The 21,551-nt window shown below is 42.3% G+C and overlaps 1 long non-coding RNA gene across 1 annotated transcript in view; it reads right to left on the bottom strand.

Annotated features, from left to right (window-relative positions):
* Positions 1-18,234: 18,234 nt before the first annotated feature.
* LOC150060188 (uncharacterized) overlaps positions 18,235-21,551 on the bottom strand; it is a 47,384-nt gene continuing 44,067 nt past the window's right edge. Inside the window, exon 3 of the long non-coding RNA XR_016536119.1 lies at positions 18,235-18,452. This is a non-coding gene — a long non-coding RNA (uncharacterized LOC150060188). The remainder of the gene's footprint in view (positions 18,453-21,551) is intronic.

Below are 21,551 nucleotides of genomic sequence, written 5' to 3'. Positions count from 1 at the left end.
TCTACAGGGAACTCAAGAAACTAATCCCCCAAAACCCAATAAACCATTCACTAAATGGGCAAGGGAACAAAGAGAGACTTATCAGAAGAAGAGATTAAAATGGCAGAAAAGCATATGAGAAAATGTTTATCATCCATGGTCATAAAGGAAATGCAAATAAAAACAACCCTAAGATACCACCTTACCCCAACAAGAATGGCCAAGATTTTGAACTCAGACAATGACAGTTGCTGGTGAGGTTGTGGAGAAAAAGGAACCCTACTACACTGCTGGTGGGAATGCAGACTAGTTCAGCCACTCTGGAAAGCAGTGTGGAGGTTTCTTAAAGAACTGAAAATAGATCTTCCCCATGATCCCGCCATACCACTTCTGGGCATCGATCCTGAACAGCATGACCCAGGATATTATAAAGACACCTGCTCAGCTATGTTCATCTCTGCACTATTCACAATAGCCAGGCGATGGAAACAATCCAGATGCCCTACTGCAGATGAATGGATACAGAAAATGTGGTATATATACACAATGGAATTCTACATAGCCAACAGACAAGATAAAATAATGGCATTTGCAGGGAAATGGATGAACCTAGAGTGAATCATGTTGAGTGAGACAAGTCAAGACCAAAGGAACAAAAGGTGCATGGTATTCTTAATATGTGGATATTAAATCCAAAGAGTACAAGAGCGAGGACTCAATAACTGTATACCCAAAGCTATGTACATGGTAATGGAAATATAAACATAACTATATAGACATAAAAACCTATGACTCTATAGACATAATGTTTTATTTCTTAAATTAATGTTTCTATGACATACAAACCCTTAGCCTAATTCTGATTAAGTTCTAAATACCAAGTCCCAGTGATTGTAAATAGAGATTCCCTCCTTGAACACTTGTTTGTTAAACTTGTCATTTAAAATATGATGTAAAAATCAACATTAATGAATTCTAAAAAAAATAAAAATAAAAGAGAACATGCACAAGGTTTGTGCTGAAAATATCTGGTTCTTCTCTTCTGGACAGCAGAGCTGAGTCTTCTAGGCAAAGGCAAGAGGGTAGAAACACTGGACCAGTGATGATTCTTTCTCTCTCTCTCTCTCTCTCTCTCTCTCTCTCTCTCTCTCTCTCTCTCTCTCTCTCTCTCTCTCTCTCTCTCTCTCTGTCTCTCTGCCAAGATTTGGTGACCAGGGTGAGAGCCTTCAAAGGTAATTTCTTTAGGCCATGCATATGCACAGAATGACCCTATCACCCTATCACCCTATCACCCTGAGTCTCTGCAGTGTCATGAACAGAGTCCCCTGCTGTCCCTCATTGGACAGAGTGCAAAAAAATGGGCTTTATTAAACCACTGGTATCTGGGGAATGTTTGTGACTACTTCATAACCCAGTAGGGCACAGGATCCTTTGAGATCTCCACATAAACCCTTGCACTTTTCGAGTCAAGCTATGAAGAAGACAAAGAAGAGCTGAAACGGAAGTGATCTCCCTGTCTACAATACCTTACCATGCATATGGTGATTCCCACAAGGACCACCCAAAGGACAGATCTTAGATTTAATTTCTTTGATGGATTCTGTTTTTTAAGAATCATTGTGGCCTTTGCCTTCTACCCCAGCCTGACAACCCATGAGCTGCATATGGTCTAAACAATAAAGAGTGAAAGAACTGAACCAAAACTAAGGAATAAGGGCTCCAAAGAGATGGTGGAGAAATGTGACTGAGCTCCTGGCTCTCCCATTTTCTGCTCTCCTCTGCCTCTTGAGAACACACATCACCCAGGTGAGCCCTCACAGCCAGCCACCCCCACCCCCCACCCCCTCTCTTCTTTTCTTTCTTCCCTAGTTCTCTCTGCAGCTCAGCTGAGCCTTTTCCCTCATTCCATTCCCAGCTCTGTGTGCGGGGGCAGGGGGTAAAATGGGCTTGTGAATGGGGCGGAGTAGACAGGGTGAATTAATGGCAGAGGCAGAAGAGCCATAGAGCCCACACAGAACAAAACGAGGGTGACCCCAACAAAACAAAGCACCACAATAGATCATTTCTGAAAAGTCATCCGGGCAGCTTTGAAACCCGGGGCTGCGTCTTCCACAGCAGTGTCACAGCCACAGGCTTTCAAGCGACATGAATGGAAACGGAACAGTAACTTCTTCATGCCTCTGTTCAGGGGTCTTGTCCAGGGAGAAGGATTTACCATTCAATTCCCATACTTTTCTGTGGGAAATCAGGAATTTGGCCCCTGAGAAGAAGAAACTGCCTTGTAAGCTCTCATAAATTGTGGTGATTTTTTAATAGATGTATCAAATTTCTTTCCTTCCTTCCAGATAGACATCATTTTCACACACACATTTCAGGCACCATTTGCAGCTTCTCCACTTTTCTCAGGAATTTGCTAGTCAGGGTTATCCCCCAGTCAGGGATATTCTATTTTCTTGCTCCTTTGCAAATGGTGTGATTCTGTCTGTAGAAATTTCCTTTTCCCATTTTTTTTTCTGGTGCCAACATTGGGATTTCAACTCAGATCCAGGACATTACCCCTTAGCTTTTTCGCTCCAAGCCGAAACTCTACAATTTGAGCCACACCTTCAGTTGTGGTTTTTGGTGGTTAATTGAAGAGAAAAGTGTTGCAGACTTGCCTGCCCTGGCTGGCTTCAACTGATGATTCTCAGATCTCAGCCTTCCTGAGTAGGTAATATTACAGGCATGAATCACCATGCCTGCCCAATCTTTTTTCACATACCCAACTTCTTTTCAGAATAAGAAGAATTAATATTAATCACTTTAGATTTGCCAAGTTGTTGGGTATTGGACCGGGCTAATGGGAAGGTGAGAAGCTATAGATAACAGACCAACAAGCACTCACTGAGTCTCCCAAGATATGACTTCCCCCGTTAACCCTGAGCACGGGACAGTCTGAATTGCCTGGTAAAGAAAAACAAATCAAGTTTTGCTAGAAGTGACCTCAGTAAGATAGAGAGGCCAGTGGTTTGGACTGGCCAATGATTCAGGAGTGGTCAGTGAAGGCCTTCCTTCTCAGAAGCCCCAGTATTTAGCCACATTAATCTCATTAACCTTCCCTATCAGTTACAACAGGACAGAAAGGAAGAGGAGAACGGAGAACTGGAGTTCCTGGCAGGGAGAAGTCAAGTTTGGGCTGTGTGCCAGCACATTTGATCTGGCTCCCCAGGCCTCTTCCAGGAGCTCTTTTTTTTTTCAGCCTAGGAAGAATTCTCAAACAAGGGAACTTTACCATAGGAAACTCAGCCATGTGTGACTCCACACTCCCTCCTCCCTCCTCCCACCCTCACCTCCTGCCTGGTCCCCAGTGCAGGGCAAGCAGCAGCTGAGCTGATGATACCAGCCTTTCTCCAGGGCCGGTCAAGCATGGAGCCCCTCCTCTGACAGATTCCCCCAGAAGCCTCTAGGGTTAGGGATGGAGGAGGGGGGGAGAAGAGAACAGAAGGTTTTCCTCCTCAGCAGGTTTGAAAGGAAAGACCGGGGCGAGCTAACCACTTCCTCATGTGTGAATGCTGAACTGAACCCTGCACACCCCTTTGCTTTCAGATGGCCAAGATCTGGCAAAACATCCACCCCAATCAAAGTAAGTCTCCAACACACTTAACTGTGACAGGTTCACATCCTAATGTCATTTGGCCAAAAAACGAAAACAAAAACAAAACAAAACAAAAAAATGTAAAAAAGCAATTTCCTATTTATGAGGACAGTGTTAAGATTGTTAAGTTAACAATCTTATAAAGAAAACCAATAGTAACTGAAATTAAATTCTGCAATCTGGAAATTTAATGGTCTCCTTCCTTATCAATCGTCTGGTCAAAAACATCAGGATATTGCTCTTTTTATGATATTCATAACTTTTTATTGTAAGGTTAATGTTTGGAGGGGCTACATTCACCAGGTAGTAGGTTCATTACTTCTCACACATTGATACACCTTCTCATGTTTTTGTCCCCATTTTCTTCCCTCACCCCCTCCCAATCATCTTGTTCTTTAAGAGACAAAAATCTCTTAAGAAACTAATTCTAGGAGCTAGGGTTACAGATTAATGGTAGAGTGCTGCATGCAGGCAGCCTTGATTTCAATCCCCATCGTCGTCGTCGTCGTCGTCGTTATCATCATCAATAGAAGGCAAAAGTAGTTCTCTAGTATTCTGAAAAAGAAAGTTTTGTAATTAGCTGGATACCAGTGGCTCAACCTTTAATCCTAATTACTCAGAAGGCTAAGATTCAGAGGACTGCAGTTCGGTCAACCCAGGCAGGAAAGTCCATAAAACTCTTATCTCTAATTAATTATCAAAGAGCCTGAAGTGAAGCTGTGGCTCACAAGGTGAAGTACTAGCCTTGGACACCAAAAGCTCAGGAACAGTGCCCCGAACCTACACACACACACACACACACACACACACACAATTTTATAATTAAAATACTTAAGTTATGAAGGGTGAACGGATACAATTATTATATTCAGTGTACCAGTGTGAACATTCAGGCAGGTAACTGAGATGAGCATGGTGGAGACTCAGGAGGGAGAATGATGTGGAAGGGGTGACATTGCTCACAAACTGACTTGGTGAATCCAAACCCTTTGTACAACCACAAATATAACTTGAAAAAATTATATAACTAAAAAATATTAAAGTTAATTATGTTCACATGTATGCCATCATTAGCTGCATAGCTGAATATATTTAATGTTTAATTTCAATGAACATCTTTCCCCTCCTTTCTTTACTGTCTCTAATCTAGAAATCCCTAAGGCCAAATAACTTGGAAGTTTCCTAATCCTCCTGGCAATAACTTACAACTCCAGAAATAGTAGTGCTAAGTCCTCTGGGGAAACGTCATCTGCCCAGACCCAACACCCCAGACTATAGGTGAACACAAGCTGACATCATCACCACACTAAACCAGACTTTCCCAGTTCTAATGGAGCTGGGAAAACACATGGTTTAAGAAATCCTTCTGCCAATACTAAGTCTTAAGAAAACTAGGCGATGTGTATTTATTAATGAAACTATATTCAGGAACTAATTATGTGATTAATTCTGTGATTTTCCTAAGAACTTTTTCCAACCTCCACTGCCAACACCACCATGTCCAAAAGTAACTTCTATGTCACAGTCATTCTTCAGAAATCAGTGGAGATGATCCTAAAACAATCTCTGAGTGAATTACCATTCCCTTAACCCATCCTGAGCTTAAAAATGGATCACCAATAACTTCCTAGCTATTGACGAATTGAAACCTGGCTCCCCCCAAAGGGCTCCTTTGCCTTCTTCATTCCTGTTCATTCTTTGTGCTCAAAAACTTCTCCTTGCTCAGAGCTTTTACAGAAATGTTATGTTCCGCTAGACCTGGAATGGCAAGTCCCTATTCCCTTCTCTTTGGTTAAGGCTTAGCTACAATACTAAATCCCTACAGAGACATCTTGCACCACATGGTGGAGCTGGACAGTTTAGCCCTGCCAGGATCCTCTGACAGACCACCGTTTAAACCAGCCAGGGAAGCAGCAGCAGCTCCTGGGAAAAGAAACAGAGCAGGTCCAATATGAGCCGCATCTACCAAAGATTGAAAATAGCTCTTTTATTCACATTTCACAAATTATTTCTTTGGACTCATGGACTTCAAGGGATGTTAGAAAGTATATTCTCAAGCTGAATGGCTCGATGACTAGGAAGAAAGAAAAGATGGATCTGGAGGAAAGAAATTTCTGCTATCTATTCCTGAAGTAACAGAGTCTGCACACAGACTCTGTTCTCCATCCAGGATGTAAACAAGTGTGCAGGCACACAGGCATGCATGCATGTGTACACACACACACACACACACACACACACACACACACACACACACACACACCACTCTCCTGCAGAGGCTGTGGACACTGAAAGTTAACACAGCTTAAGGGAATCAGTATAGTTACTATTGCTACCTAGAGTGCTGAGACTCCAATACACTCAATCCTTTCCTTCCTCTCTTGACTCTGAAGCTGAGAATAGGCACATGAATTATTGTTTTATGCACCTAAATTCTCGCAGTCACTGTATAAGAAGAACATGAAAAGAACAATTAATGGTAATTCTTGGCTTTATGATTTGCATTTAGCAGGACAGAGAGATAGATAGATAGATAGATACATACATACATACATACTAGAAAGATAGACAAATGGATAGATGACAGACAGATTTCTTCCACATCCCCCATAGTCTCAGCTGAGTAGCTTCCTTTTACATTATTTAGAACCTGGGCTTTACATCCAGAAGAGTAAATTTGCTCACCTCCAAAAAGGAACCTCACAAACTCACAAATCTCATTATGATTGTCATTAAAATTAAATTCACATATTTGCATAAAATTCTTGGCTTTTTAAGAGTTGCTTGGTAGATGAGTCTTTGATTTATTTTTCTTTTTTTTATTTATTTTTCTTAAAGTATTTAATTTATTTTCTTCCATCTAGCTCATTTCTTACCACTTTCTAGCCTGGTAAGCCATATCTCTGCTCAACCTGAACAAAGTCCTTTAAGTAATATTAAATTCCTCTGTTGCCTAAAGTCTTCTCTGAAATAGTTCAGTGATCTTTCTCAATTCTTTGCCCAATAATTGCTCTCATATTTATGCAATGTCTTATGCTATCTCCTAATTGTTTTATAATTATTTCTCATATGACTTGGACTATAAGCATTCCCAGAGTTGCAGGTACCACATTGGTACCAAGGTGATTGAGTTACATCAGATCCCGCGATGAGTACCTTCCTCTAGTGACTGAGGGAAAACAACAGCTTAAAGTTAGGTCTATATGACTGTAGAAAAGAAAATTGTTTCAGAAGGTTCTTCTCAAACATTGAGTGGTTTGGGATTTCTCCTTGTTCAGTAATAAAATTTTCTTCTCATGTGAACTGAAGGACTAGGTCTCAAGAAGCTGCAAATGTAGCTGGAAATTTTATTGCACATTGGAACCTCCAATAACTTACTCTGCTCCCTTCTGGGTGGTGTTTATGCCACAAACACCTGAATTACCAAAATTGAAATGAATCCAGGATCTTCCTCTGGGGTTCCAGCACTTTGTGGACTGGCATATGTGCCTAGACAAAAATCCAGGGAATTCTTGGTCTTTCATTCCTCTCAAAATTATGCCATTTTCCAAGAAAAGCTAAATAGCTCATTCATGCCTTACTCTCTCTTCTTCCAGGCTGGTTTCCTGAGGATATTTTCTAGCCAGACTGGTATGTTTTCTTTCTTTTAATAGGCTGCCGTAAATTGAGAATTTTCAACTTAAACTTACGTTGAATGATTCTGGAGTGTGTTATTAAATAAGGAATATTATCCTCACTTCATCTACAACAGATGAAAACAACATACACATGAATGGCATCCACTCAGTGGCTTGTGTCGACAAATTTCTCCAGAGAAGGACTCAAATCCACATGAAATCTCTCAGCACTGTTTCTGAAGGGAGCTAACTAATAAGTACCATCAGGTAACTAAGCTGTTGCTTTTTCTCCCCCTTTCTGCATCACTTTTATCATCAAGAGGCACGGAGAATTTCACATTTCAAAGGCTCCTTGCACAGGAAACTTGAGTGTGGCTTTAACGCAGACTGAATCCTCTAGGGGGGAAGTCATGGGGTAACCTGAAGAACTCGAGCTGAGGAACAAAGCCCCTTGATCGGCTAGCAGCCATCTGGGGCTTCCACAAGGAAGCTGACAGGCCTACAGACTCCCACAAACCCAGGGCATGGTCCATACCATCCCAGTCCTTGAAGGCTCTTTTGAAAACAAGCAATGTCATCAGCTGCAGATCTTTTAGGCCTGTTTCACTCCTGAAAACTAAGCAATGAGCTCACCTATAGACCAGGAAAATACTTCTTCTAGCTTAAGTGAACACTACAGGCCAGAGTGATCTGGGCAGGTAACGAGTTCAAAGGTCTGGGGAAAAAAAGAAAAAAGAAAAAGTTCCTTAGAAAACAAAGGCACTAAAGAGAGTTCTCCTGCCTCAAAATGATGGAACCAGACAAGCTTTCAGTATAGCACATATTTAAGCTTTGTCTTTACTCACAGGTGAGTGAAAGCGTGGGGTGGACTAGGAATGTATGTGGGTCCCATGAGCACAGAGCAAAGGCTGTGTGAGCAGGGTGGAGGGTAAGGCTTGGTGTGGAGGGTCTCAGAAAGCACAGGCAGGGCTAGAACACCAGCCTACAGAGACCAAGAAGAGCTTACTGAACCTGGCTGTGGGCAAGTAGGTCGCTGTCCGTCTCCTCTGCAGAGCCTAAGGAGCTAAGGATTCGCCCAGCCATGCAGAACACACCGCTACCTTCAGAGTAGGTGCCGTGCAGGTTCACTTCTTTTATAATGTTTGCTGATGATGAATTTTGTGGCTTTTCAAAAAGTAATCATGGGGGCCGGGAGTTTGGCCTAGTGGTTAAAGTGCTTGCCTAGCATGCTTGAAGACCCGGGTTCGATTCCTCGGTACCACATACATAGCAAAAAGCTGGAAGTGGTGCTGAGGCTCAAGTGGTAGAGTGCTAGCCTTGAGAAAATCCAAGGACAGTGCTCAAGCCCTGAGCCCAAGCCCAGGACTGGCAAAAAAAAAAGTAATCATGCCAGACATGTGGATATACACCTGTAATATCAATATTCAGGAGGCTGAAGCAAGAGGAGTATGTCTGAGGATAATGGTGCAACGGTGCTGTGAAGGAATACGAGAGAGGGAGGGAGGGAGGGAGAGAGAGAGAGAGAGAGAGAGAGAGAGAGAGAGAGAGAGAGAGAGAGAGAGAGAAACAGAGACAGAGACAGAGAGACAGAGAGAGGGAGAGGGAGAGGGAGAGGGAGAGGGAGAGGGAGAGGGAGAGAGAGAGAGAGAGAGAGAGAGAGAGAGAGAGAGAGAGAGAGAGAGAGAGAGAGAATGCACAATTAATTGAGTCACTTGGCAACTTGATGCCAAGTGATCCAAAGGTGTGCTGGTAACCGTGTACTGAGGACATTTGTTTACAGAGCATCTATTTTCTTCTAACCAATTATAGCACTCCCTGCCCCACTGGGAAACACCTGACCATTCAGTGGATAAAGAGGGAGAAAATCTGCACACAGAGGTGCCGTCAGGCTGAGGAACACCAAGATCAAACTGAGTGTTTCTCACCCATATACTTCAAGTTGCATGGGAGACAGCTGACCCCATTAGGAATGGCAAGTCCTCTTCAATGGATGCTCCACCCTAGAAGGGCAGACTTCCTCCAGCTGGGAGGGCTGAGGCTGTCCACTGGAAGGCCAGTTCTACCACTGGGCATAGCAAGTTCTCTCCTGTACCTATGGCTTATTCCTGTCACTGGGAAAGCTGGCTCTTCCTCTGGTCAGGCTGACTCCCACTGTGAGTGGGAGACACTGGATCTCACCTTCAGGAGGGCTGCTTCCCACCAGGGAGAAGGTTGGTTCTCATCACTGGAGAAGGGCTGACGTTTCCCATCATTCGCAGGGCTGGCTGATTTATTCCCCCCCAACACACACACACAAAAGTATTTGTGAGTCACCCTTTGACCATCAGGGATGGTTGAGGCAACAGTGGCTCAATGTCTTCATCTTTTCTCTCACTCCTGTCCCAGCTGAGACCTGAGGACAAAGACTCAGGACAATTTCATGGTCTGTCACCCTGGGTTTCTCCACCAAGTAGAAAGCGATAGAGGAGTTTGGAGGATCCAGGGGAAAGGTCCAACTCACATACTATACACTTCACCTTCAAATACCCATTCCTGATCACCATCTCACCCACACACTCTTGAACAGTAGATCCAGAGGACAAGATTCAGCCAGTCCAGTCCCCTGTATGTCAAATATGCAAATCCCTCAACACAAGTTTGCAAAGAAGCTTGCAAAGATTAACTAGGAACACCAAAGGAGACTGCTTGCCCAGTATTTAACAGTAACAAAGTAATAAGAAGCAAGCAGCCTATTTATAAGGCAAAAATACTCCTTAATTCCAGTTTGCCTATGGGAAACTAGCTTTTAATTTGGTTGGTCTACCCCAAGCAACATACACAAGATACATAAAATGGAAAGTAGAATGGGGTACAAAACTGGATGAAATATTTTCTTGGAGTGAAGAAAAATTGGGAGGCTGCTTCTTAACTGCATTTAATACAACTTCTCAGACCCATGGATGAAGAATGAAGAGACAGTTGCCAAAATTATCCAAGCAACTATATTCTGCAGGAAAGATGTCAGTTTGTGGGATTTTTCTACCACAGGAGGTTTTTGGAGAGCAATGTTGTCTGGATTTGATGACAGGTAATGACATTAACTAATTACAAAACTAATCACATTTGGGGCAGTGGAAGCTGAGATCATGATAAACCTAATCAAATCCCTGACTTCAGGGCTCTGAGAATCAGAGGATAGGTTTTCTTCTCCTGCAAAATTTGACTGGATGCTATTTGGGGTCTTGTATCTGAACATTCTGGAAGCTGTAGGTACCAAGGAGAGTTACAACCAGCTGTGAATTGTAGCACCCAGAAGCCAGACTGGCACCAGACAAGGTCATCATAGTGTAAGGCCTTAATATGGGTTCTAGTGAGATAAAAAAATAATGAGTCTTCCTACCATATCATCTGAATCTCCATCAAAGTCAGTTTCTGGCCTTCTCAACCGCATTTTACTTCTTTCCAAAACCCGGATGCCAGTCTCTCCCATCTCCACGTCTATATGAATTGCCCATCAGAGACTTGATTTCTTTTTCTACATCATCAAGATAAATATATTAATCATTTGCATCAGCTTATTGATGGAAGAATTCAATGAAATAGAGATTGCTTGAGTATCCTACGTTATTGCACATGTAAATGCCATGCTGTCTAAAAACACAAGATCTAAAAAGATGGGATTATATTTTATAATAAAATGTTAGCCATTTTCCTCATGGTCTGTGCCCCTTACATCTCCTCTCTCTCTCTCTTCCCCCCACCCCATTATATCCGTCCTGTGTTTCTACCCTGCTGGGAAGAAGAACCAAGACCATATTCTTCAAAGCCTTGCCAGCTCTTTATGAAGACAATAGAGCAGTGAGCTATGCCTTGGAAATGCTCTGGTCATTCTTCTCATCTACTGACATTCCTTAAGCCCCCAAAGTAAAAACTTGAAAGGAAATGAAATCCTATAAGTAAACACTAACTTTCAGTCACTTGGAAAATGATCTACTTCTGCTCTCTTATCCCAATTCCCTCACCCTCAATTAAAGCCATCCTTTGCGTTAAACCTCACTTTTTTTTTTTTAGAAACCAAGCAGTCACTTAAGAAAGAGAAAAAACATTAAGAGATCCAGATTTCAATTAACTCTGCCATTGATTTTTGTGTAATTCTGGGGGCAGCATTATTCTTTTGGCAAAATGGGGGCAAAGAACTCAAAGATTAATGAAAGTTCTAATGGTGACAGCCGGTAATGACTAAGATTACTGAAGTCCTGTGCCCCTTGGCTCTGCTGAAAAGGAAAATTCAGAGGAAAGTGGCCTGAATGTGGAAGCTGCTGATTGGCTCTTAACATAGAGGCTGTCATTAGGCAGAAGCACTTTGTGGGGGAGAAGTATATCCTTGAACGGATTTCATGTTTCTGGGATTTTATGTAATGGGACCATATTTTTAAAAAATAGCCAATAGTAATTGCTTCATGATGTCTGAATACATATTTTGGGATGTGTGCAGCAGCTCTGTTGCTTGAACTCAGGGCAAAAGCACTGTCTCTTTGCTTTTTTGCTCAAGGTAAGCACTCTACTACATGAACCACAGCTCTACTTACAGCTTTTGGGTGGTTAGCTGGAGGTAAGAGTGCCATTGACTTTCCTTCCCAGGCTGGCTTTGAACCGTGATCCTCAGATCTCAACCTCCTGAGAAGCTACGAAGCTAAGATAACAGGTGTGAGCTACCAGGGCCTGGCTTTTGAATACATATTGATAATACAGGGGATCAGGTGGGTTAACCTACAATACATGTGCAGAAATGAACACACACGAGTCACAAACCCAATAGAAGATGTCACGGATACAAATACAAATTTTGATGTCTTTTGTCATTGAATGCCTATGGGAGGAAAAAGTCTCCATGGAAATAGATTTCAAACAATAGGCAGTTTATCAGATAAGTACATAGCATTCCTTTCTGTCCACTAGCAATATGACTGAGGCATAATGAGTCAAGGGAGGACTTCATAGTTGTCCCTGAGCCATGGAGGGAACCCAGCTGTCTACGGAAAGTGTTTCCTACGCTAGGGACTGGAGCAGGGTCTCTGGTGAAGCTGTTCCTCACTGATAGGTGAGCCACTAGAATGAAGCAAACAAAACAGATGATGGCAGTTGCGATTTTTGACTTCAAAGATCTATCCCCACTGTTCTTGGAGTCCTGATAGGGAATTCAGCCCAACTCACCAATTTTTAGAAGCTCTGATGGAGATGGAGTGAGCATTCCTTTCTCTGGGGTTTAGGGATAAGGGAGGAGAACCTTGTGAGGAAGTATAAGAGAAATGAACTAGAAGCAACAGCCCCTCTCAAACCCAACGCAGAAAGCTAGGCCATTCCATTTCCAGGCAGGGTCACACAAGTGAACTTGGTGCAATTGCTCTTGAACAAAAAGGAATTCTTGGCTTTGTAGCTCTTTGTGATGACACTCAAGACCTGCTGTCACTTAGGAGGCTGGCAGAGGAGCCTGCCTTGGGGTGGTGAGGGGGAAGCTGGTGTTCCTGCCCCTGGATGCCCCATAGGATGAGCCCAAAGCAAGGGCTTTACCCCTCACTGATTCTGTGAGTGAGGCTCTGTTATTGCCTCCATTGGACAGACATATGGAGAGGCATTTAATAATTTGTCCCACCTTATGCAGTTCTTAGGTGTCCTGAAGACACTCCAAAACCTGAGGGTACCAGGGACCCCCACAGTGACTGAATGAAGGAGAATGAAAAATTAGAAATATGCTGGCTGAACACAAAACAGGCAATGGCTTGGTTTCATTATCAGAATTGCCAAATCAAAACAAAATTTGCCCAGTTCTGTCTTCCACCTGTCAAGGAATAGCAACATACCCATAAGAGAATGTTTCACAGAAAGGCTGTCATCCTCTGTGTCTCCTTCTTCTTCCCTTGTCCGCCCCTGAAAAGAAACAGTCTGAAAATGACTGACATTTCACAGACTGCTAGAGAGATCAAAGGACCAGTACCAAAGGTGGGCCAAGAACCTCAAAACTGTGAACCCCACAGCATCCTGAAGTAACCCCACCCATGATGCTCTGGGCTGTGCACAAGGACCTCATGCAGAGTGCAAGGCCAGCAGCCTGCAGTGCCCTGCAGGAACTTTCCAGCCTTCACAGGACATGCCTATTCGATCTACTCCTCCTAGTGCATGCCTTGTGGGAATCTCAGTCTATGACTTTCTTTTTAGATTATTTCATGTTGTAGTCTGGCAGAAAGTCCTTTCCTGTGTCTAACCTTCCCCAAAGCTTGACTAGATTACAGCGACTCATTAGCTCCAACACTTGATCATGGAAAGGTGTCCGTCACAAAGGTCATGAGTCTCTTCAGGCACCCACTGTGACATCTGTCACTCATCCCCTCCAGGAGGTTCTCAGACACCAGGTGTCCCAAACTATTTTGTCCCATCCATGTGACCCCTTCCAGATGTCTGGAGAGCAAAGATAGGACTCTTCTTCTCTAGATTCTTTGGCACCATAACCTGTCCCCACCCCCCAAGACTGGTTACCACTTCAGGTATGTCTTGAAGTCTCCAGCCTGGTCCTGTAGCCAGGCTTCTCCTAAGGACATGGACACACGGACACACACACACACACACACACACACACACACACACACACACACACACACATCTTGAATAAGGGTAGCATTTGGAGGGATATAATAGAAATCCGACAACAGTCTTGACCAGATTGGATTCTTTTGTTGCTAGTACAGAGGTTTGAACTCAAGGCCTGGGCACTGTCACTGGGCTTTCTCAAGGCTAGTGCTCTACCACTTGAGCCACAGCACCACTTCTGGCTTTTTCTGTGTATGTGGTACTGAGGAATCAAACCCAGAGCTTCAGGCATGCTAGGCAAGCAAAGACACAGGCTCTGTCTTCCAATTTGGCCACAGTGGAGCAGAGCACTGAACAGTCCCAGCCAGCAGAAACAGCTGTAAGAAATCGGGGCCCATATCTTGTGGGTCAGCACTAGGGGGTAACTATGTACCCCAATATGACAGGGAGTCTTGGAGGGGAGCTTTTAGCTTTCTATTTCTTGCAATGGGAAAATGATAGAAAGGCATGAACAAGAGCACTGAAGGGGTCAACCTAAAGAACCAGCCATCATAGTAGAGAGAATACATGTCCTTCCCCTCGCCACAAGGAAACAATGGCCTAGTTGCTTCAATGAGGTAAAAGTAAGCAAAGAACAAAAGAAAAATACTTGAAGTTAAAATAGTGAAGATTGCTTCATAAGGTATTGTCCCAGCCCATGGATTCTGAAAACCCTTCTGACTGGGAACACAGCCTATAGGAAGTTGCCATGATCTATGTCTACCACAAGACTCAGATACCAAGGCCTTGGTCTCCAGCCCCTGCCATTCACTCCTGCCCAGGGCCTCTATTTGTCCTTCTCACCAGCCTAAGACCTCATGACCTAAGACCCATGGAGCACTTGGAAAACTGACATCAAGCCCACAAAGCAGAGGCTGGATCAGAACATACCTGCTTAGGAGCACAGGAGATTCCAGAAGACTCAGTCCACTCAGAGAGCCACTGCTGGGCCATTCAGGAGCAAAACTGTGCTACCCAGTTCCTTCCAGGGCCCAGAAGAAACAACTTAGCTCAGTTCACCTGTAGAGATCTTGGACGCCTTAGATCTCACCACAACTTTAAATCCCCTCTACATTAAGCTACCATGGATCAGCAGAAAGTTTCAGTTGGAAAATTACAGCCACATGAGATTCAATTTCCTTACTCTTAAGATTGAAGACAGTAATTCCTGCCCCGTGGGTTGATGGGAAGAAAGGAGATAACAATGGACAGTGCTCACCAACATGGGCCTTTTGGACATAATCATGAACCTTTTCACAGAGGATTATGGGAGCTATATTGGACCAGGAACAGAATCCATATCAATGTCATCTGCTAGATATATGAAGAAGAATGTTTTCTCCTGGCACAGTCTCCTGTAGAACTGGGATTGTGGTATGAAAAGAGGTGGCAGCTGCCTCACTTTTCATTTTTATTTAGTTTGATATGCAGTCTTTTTTACTTTTCTTAATTTTTATTGTCTTTTGGTTGTTGTACAAACAAGTTACTATTGAACATGTCCGTTTCTATTTAGACTGGATCTCAATGTCCACCAGAAGGCTTGATTCACAGGCTAGTGATATTGGAAGGTATTAGATAGAGCCTTTAGAAGGTGAGAGCTGTGTGTGATCTTTCATTTTTCAAGAGTGTGTCCTTAACCAGAACTGTGGGACCCAGATCTTCTCTTTTCTCCCTTTTGCATATTGCTTTTGTTTTCACTCCTTCTCTCCATGACGTTCTGCCTCTCATAGGCAGAAATGGAATGGGGCCATCAAGTCCTCCACTAAAACCTCTGAAACCATGAGCCAAAAGAAACCTTTCATTTTTACAAACTGGTATCTCAGGTATTTGCTATAGTAATGAAAATTGGATTCATACAACCATCCTTCATGCCTGAACAGGGCCAGTAATTATATATTCCTTCATTTCAGCTATAATTCCCTCTTCCCAAGCTCCTTCCTCACTGGGCCTGAACTCTACTGAAGTAGTGGCTCAGCAGGCTTTTCACTTTATGAGAAATCTACAGTGCTAGCCTCAAACTGAAATCCTCTATCTTCTCATCTTGAGTGATTGTTACAGACATGAGCCACTGGCTCCTGGCTCCTCAACATTTTCATCTCAAAAATTCCAAGATAGACCTCGACAGTAAAATACAATTTAAAAAATTACAAAATAGGCCAGGTGCTGGTAGCTCAGACCTGTAGTCCTAGCTCTCAGGAGACTGAGATCTAAGGATCATGGTTTGCAGCCCGCCCAGGCAGGGAAGTCCATGAGACTGTCTCCAATTCACTACCACAAAGCAGGAAGTGGGGCTATAGCTAAAATGATAGAGTGCTAGACTTGAGCAAAACTGCTAAGGGACAGTATCCAGACCCAGAGTCCAAGCTACATATTTGGCAAAAAAAAAAAAGCTAAATCACTGAGTGTTAAGGGCAAAAAAATATGAATTTAATACCATAACTAGGCAAGTCTGCTCCTGGCCTACTAACATGATAACTCCTAAGGAAGAGTGCACGTTCCAGTGGTGGAAGTAATGGTAGCGGCTATAATGAACTAGTAGCTTCTAAAATTTCCAAAAGACTAACTTCCTTCCAGAATATTGCTTAATTATGAAGAGAGGTTTGCAGACTGAGGCAATGGTAATCTATAGCAATGGGATTTTAGATTGTGTAACTCTTCAATAGACATAGATTAGACAGACAATTTGTACTAGATCATTTTTCTAATACGGGTTCCCTTTGTCTTCTTGTACAACCCTAACTTTCTAATATTCCTAGCCTAAGGAATATTTCTCTTTCTTCTCATGGACTTGCACCTAAGGCGTGTGTAAACTCAGGAAAAATATGTCACTTCAGAGAAAATACTTTTGTCAGCTTTCTATTACTGTAACAAAAAAATGGAAGGTGAGTCAACTTAAAACAAACAGAATTTCATTTTGGTTCATAGATTTGATGGTTTCTATCCATGACTAAGTGGTGGCTTGGTTGCTTTTGAACCTGTGACAAAGTAGCACATCAAGTCATCACTATTAAGTGGGATGAAAGAGAGAGAGAGGAAAAACCTGTGGTCTCAAATACCCGCTCAAGTGCCTTCACTGACCAGACGACCTTCCACTAGCCCCTGCCTCTTAAAAGTTTCACCAGGACCTAACACTGGAAACAAGCCTGGGGGAGGGGAGGGAGCGGTGTCTCTGTAGGATATTCCAGTCCTAGCAGACAGCAGGCAGGATGACTCCTCCTCTTCCGTCTCACCTATTGTCCCCTACCCTACCATTATAAATGAGGAACAAGTCTCTTGGCATCACATGGAAAATAGGAAGCAGAATATCTGCAACTTCTGAAGGATTCCAATCACAGGAGATCAAGAACAAAAATCATTTGAAGGGTTGCGTACCTCTTCTTTATATGGTCAGCCTTTTCCAGCTCATTAGCAGTTCTTAAATAATGTGGACTGTTAAATAAATAAATACTTAAATAAGAAACTAAAGGACTGGGCATTTTTGTTGTTCCCATTGCAATGCTGGAGATCTACCCTAGAGTGCTATGCATATTAGGAAATGCTCTGTCAAGAGCCATCCCGCCGAGCAAGGACCAGGCATTCCTAAAACCAGGGAACACAAATGATGCAGAGAAGCACTGTGCACTACAGAAACTGACAAGTACTTCAGGCCTGGAGGCCCTCCGTTCTTGCACTCTGTGATCATTTGATCTTGGGCATGCTACTAAGTCCCATTCTCCATGTGACGGGTAGAGCTTAAAACACTTGGGCTAATGTTTTCATAGAGAAGAATAGAGCCACAAAGGTAGTAGTAGCATGTGATTTTGGATATATATGGACTCACATTCTCTCACTTAATCCTCCCAACCACTTCCCGGAAAAGGCTGTCCATCTTTGGGGTATTTTGGGCTAGAAGCTGAAGTCTGCAATACTTACTCCAAAGTAGTAATAGAATTTAAAAAGATGTACTTCAAGCCAGAACTTCCAGCCATATAGCTGCACCTTCTCCTCCAGGCAGCAGCCAGAGGAAGAAGCAGCCTGAGATCCACAATTTGAAAAAAATAGTAATGGCCGAATCTTTCCTCTACACACAGTTTCTTGTCTTAACTCTCTTGCTTCCAGCATTTCACATAGCTTCTCTGAACAATTATGACATGAATACCTCTCCAAAGTCCTTAAGCAGTTTTTGAAATAGATATTATTAAAGGACTTGTAGAGAAATGGAGGTAGAAAGGGAAAAGGTTACTTAGTAAACATTCAGTAAGTTGGACAAAGGACTAAATTTGTTCAGGAAAGGCCTAGATCATAGGCCATATGGTCTCTGTCACAACCCTCGATGCTATGATGAAAAAATCATCCATAGATAATACACAAAACAATGCGCACATGTGTATCAATAAGACTTTATTTATAAGCACAGGCAACACTCCGATGTATCACGCAAGAGCCTTGTTTGTCAACCCTTAAGACACCATCACCTTTGAAAGAAATCTTGTCACAAACATCCTGCTTAAAGCAGAAGGACCTCAAGGACCCTTGATGAATGCATGTGTCCAGGCATCTTATCCCTGTTGCTATGCTCTCCTTCCATGAATCCACCTGGTAGAGGAGAGGTGGACCTTGGTCCTTCAATCCCAATTTTCCTGAAAGACAAACCAGGGGCAGAGAGTAAAACCAGATCCAAGTCTTTTGTGCCCAGCTCTGCATATCAAGTGCCCACTTCCCTTCAGACTATACAGAGCTAGCTATACACACACCTTTGTATAGAGGTAGAAGTGTTCTTTCACTTGGTCGTCTTTGAGTGAGAGAGTGAAATAGGGGCCAGGGGGACGAAAGGCCCTTATAAAATGCAGGCTGAAAGGAAATAATGCTCCTTGGCACCAGACAATCTTTCTCATGTGAAGCTACATGATCATTTTCTATTTTGTTTTCCAAGCACCTATGGCACTCATCCATGTGTTAGGCTAATAACTGCATGAATCTAGTTAAAAGGAACCAAGCAATTATTTTAATTAGATGAGAACAAAAAATAACACTCTTGGCTTCTGTTTTAAGGGGCAAGGAGGAAGTAGTCAGGGTTCCAAAAGATCCCACAAAATATTTTTGTGAAAGGAAAAATAATTAAGGCCAAATTTAGAATGTACTTGCAATAAATGGGCCAAATAACATGAATGGCCCCTCTGTGCAACCAGGACCCATTCATATAGAAGAGCCACAGAAAGTCCATTTTTATGTGATAGCATGTTGAGGGTATAGCCAATTTTACCAAGTGAAAGAGAATATCAAGTGGAGACTTTAATGATCCTTGTGAATCCATCACACAACGACTTACAGAGTTTCTGTGTAAATTCTTTTATTAATAAGAGAAAGGGAATGATCTTGGTAAGTTGCCTTTTAAGCAAGATTCATTTGAATTCTTAAATTTGTTCCTCTGGGGAAATTTACCTAGATGATCCCTGTAATAACCTAGTCTATACTTTTTTCCTTAAAAAAGCAGATTTCTAGGTGCCAGGAGTTTGGCCTAGTGGTTAAAGTGCTTGCCTAGCATGCATGAAGACCCGGGTTCGATTCCTCGGTACCACATATAGAAAAAAGCCGGAAGTAGTACTGAGGCTCAAGTGGTAGAGCTCTAGCCTTGAGAAAGTCCAAGGACAGTGCTCAAGCCCTGAGCTCAAGCCCAGGACTGGTAAAAAAAAAAAGCAGATTTCTGAACTCAGAAAGTAGCTACATACTTTATGTAGTCTTCCTTATCCTGATAGTGGCATTTTGGCCATTTTCTCCCATGTCAGGGTTCCAATAGGAGATGAAGTAACACTTCAAAAAGTCAGCTAATTGCTGTTATTCTGCTGGATGGATCTACGAATGAGCATATCTGTTTCCCACAAGCTAACAAAGAGGTATACAAAGATGACTAACCTCTGACTATGATGAGCTTTCTATCTAGCTATACACAGAGACTAAGCCACGGACAAGAAGGAAGACTCAGCAGCCCTGGCTTTGTAGAGTCAAGGATATCTAGACAGCTGCAAATACAGCCGAGGGAAAAAAGCCAAAGTCTGTGATCAAGAAAGCAAAGTATAGCCAGGTGCTGTAGCCTCGATCTTGGCATTTTCTTAAAATACCTATGTGGTAGTCTAACAATTCATGTCATGATATGGAGAGGCTGAGCCTTTGAAAAGCAATTATGAGTACTCCCCCAAGAATGAGATTGGTACCTTCTTTATTTTTTTTTAATTTTATCATCAGGGTGGTGTATAGAGAGGTTACAGTTACATTTGTAAAGTAGTGAGTACATTACCCCTTACCATGCCTTTCTCCCACTTTTCCCCTCCCCCCTTGCCTAAGATGTAAAGTTCATTCCCAACATATAGTCTTGTGAATAATGTTGTTACACCTTGTGTATTGTACATACATGTATTTGTTTATTTGAATCAGGGAAGATAAGGGGAAAAAAAAACAAGATGATGAGACAAAGGCCAAGGATGAACCAGTGAGACAGTACCTTCTTTAGGAAGACTCAAGTGCTTTCCCTTGCCCCTCTTGCCACATGAAGAGACAGGAACAAAAGCATGTAAATACTATAGGCACTTTAATTTTGGACTTAAGGCCCTCAATTTGATTCCCAGCATCACAAAATGAAAACAAAAGCAAAATATCTATAAGTCACCCACTCCGAAGTAGGTTGTTAAGGTGCCTCAATGGACTGGAATCGCAGATTATGGAAGAATGTATGCCATATTGATGAGCCTAGATTCATCTCCCAGAGTGATGCAAAGCCATCACACAGCTTTAGCAAAACAGTTGACATGGCCAGCTTTCTATCTTAGAGCAAGAACTTGAATAGCTGAGGAAAAGGTACAATGTACACCCAACAGCCCACTCATTCCCATAGCCAGGTTATAGGAGATGACAGGCTGGTCCTAAACTAGGACAATGATACATAAGAAAGGAAAGATAGGTAAAGTATGATATAAACAGTACAGAAAGAAATTGAACACACACACACACACACACACACACACACACACACACCTCTAGAATAATGACTGAAGGGGTCAGGAGTCAGAAATAAAACTAACTTTAAAGATTCTCAGTGAAGATTGGGTGTTTATCTGAATTCCTGTCATACATCCAAAATGACCTGTCATACATCCTAAAATTTCTCTTTTAAACCCAGGATGGGTCTTGATCATGGGTTGCAGGATTTAAATGCAGCAATGAATTCCAGCTATGCACACATGCATATATTCCTACATGCGATATGGAAATCTCAACAAATGCCGTTTGTTCTTCTTCACAAAACTCACATAAAATCAGCTCCCTGCTGGAAGTCTTAAGTTAAAACGTACAGAAACCTGAAAGGAAACAAAATGGTGCTATGTAGTTGCTCAGGATCAATGTATACTTACTACGTTTATGTGGGAGACCCATTTATGCTTTCATTTTATGAGGCAGCTGAATTTGACAATATAATCAACAATAATATTATAGTAAAAAGAAAATTTATACTTGAGTTAATTCATAAATATTGCTTAGAAACATTTTAATATCATCCAAACACATAAAATAGATACATCACAGCCAAATTGGACTTGATTCAAAATGCAAGATTGTCTTATTATTTAAAAAATGAATAATTCAAATTTGTGAAATAAAGACTAAAAGTTGTATGATTGTTTCCATAAGTAAATAGTATTTTAAGTTATGATTGAAGAACACCAGGGAAACAAAGTCTTTTCCAT

Source organism: Megascapheus bottae, chromosome 7 (assembly GCF_031878675.1).
Source record: "Megascapheus bottae isolate mThoBot1 chromosome 7, mThoBot2.hap1, whole genome shotgun sequence".
Classification (NCBI taxonomy): Eukaryota; Metazoa; Chordata; class Mammalia; order Rodentia; family Geomyidae; genus Megascapheus; species Megascapheus bottae.
This window is presented reverse-complemented; position numbering and strand designations above follow the sequence as displayed.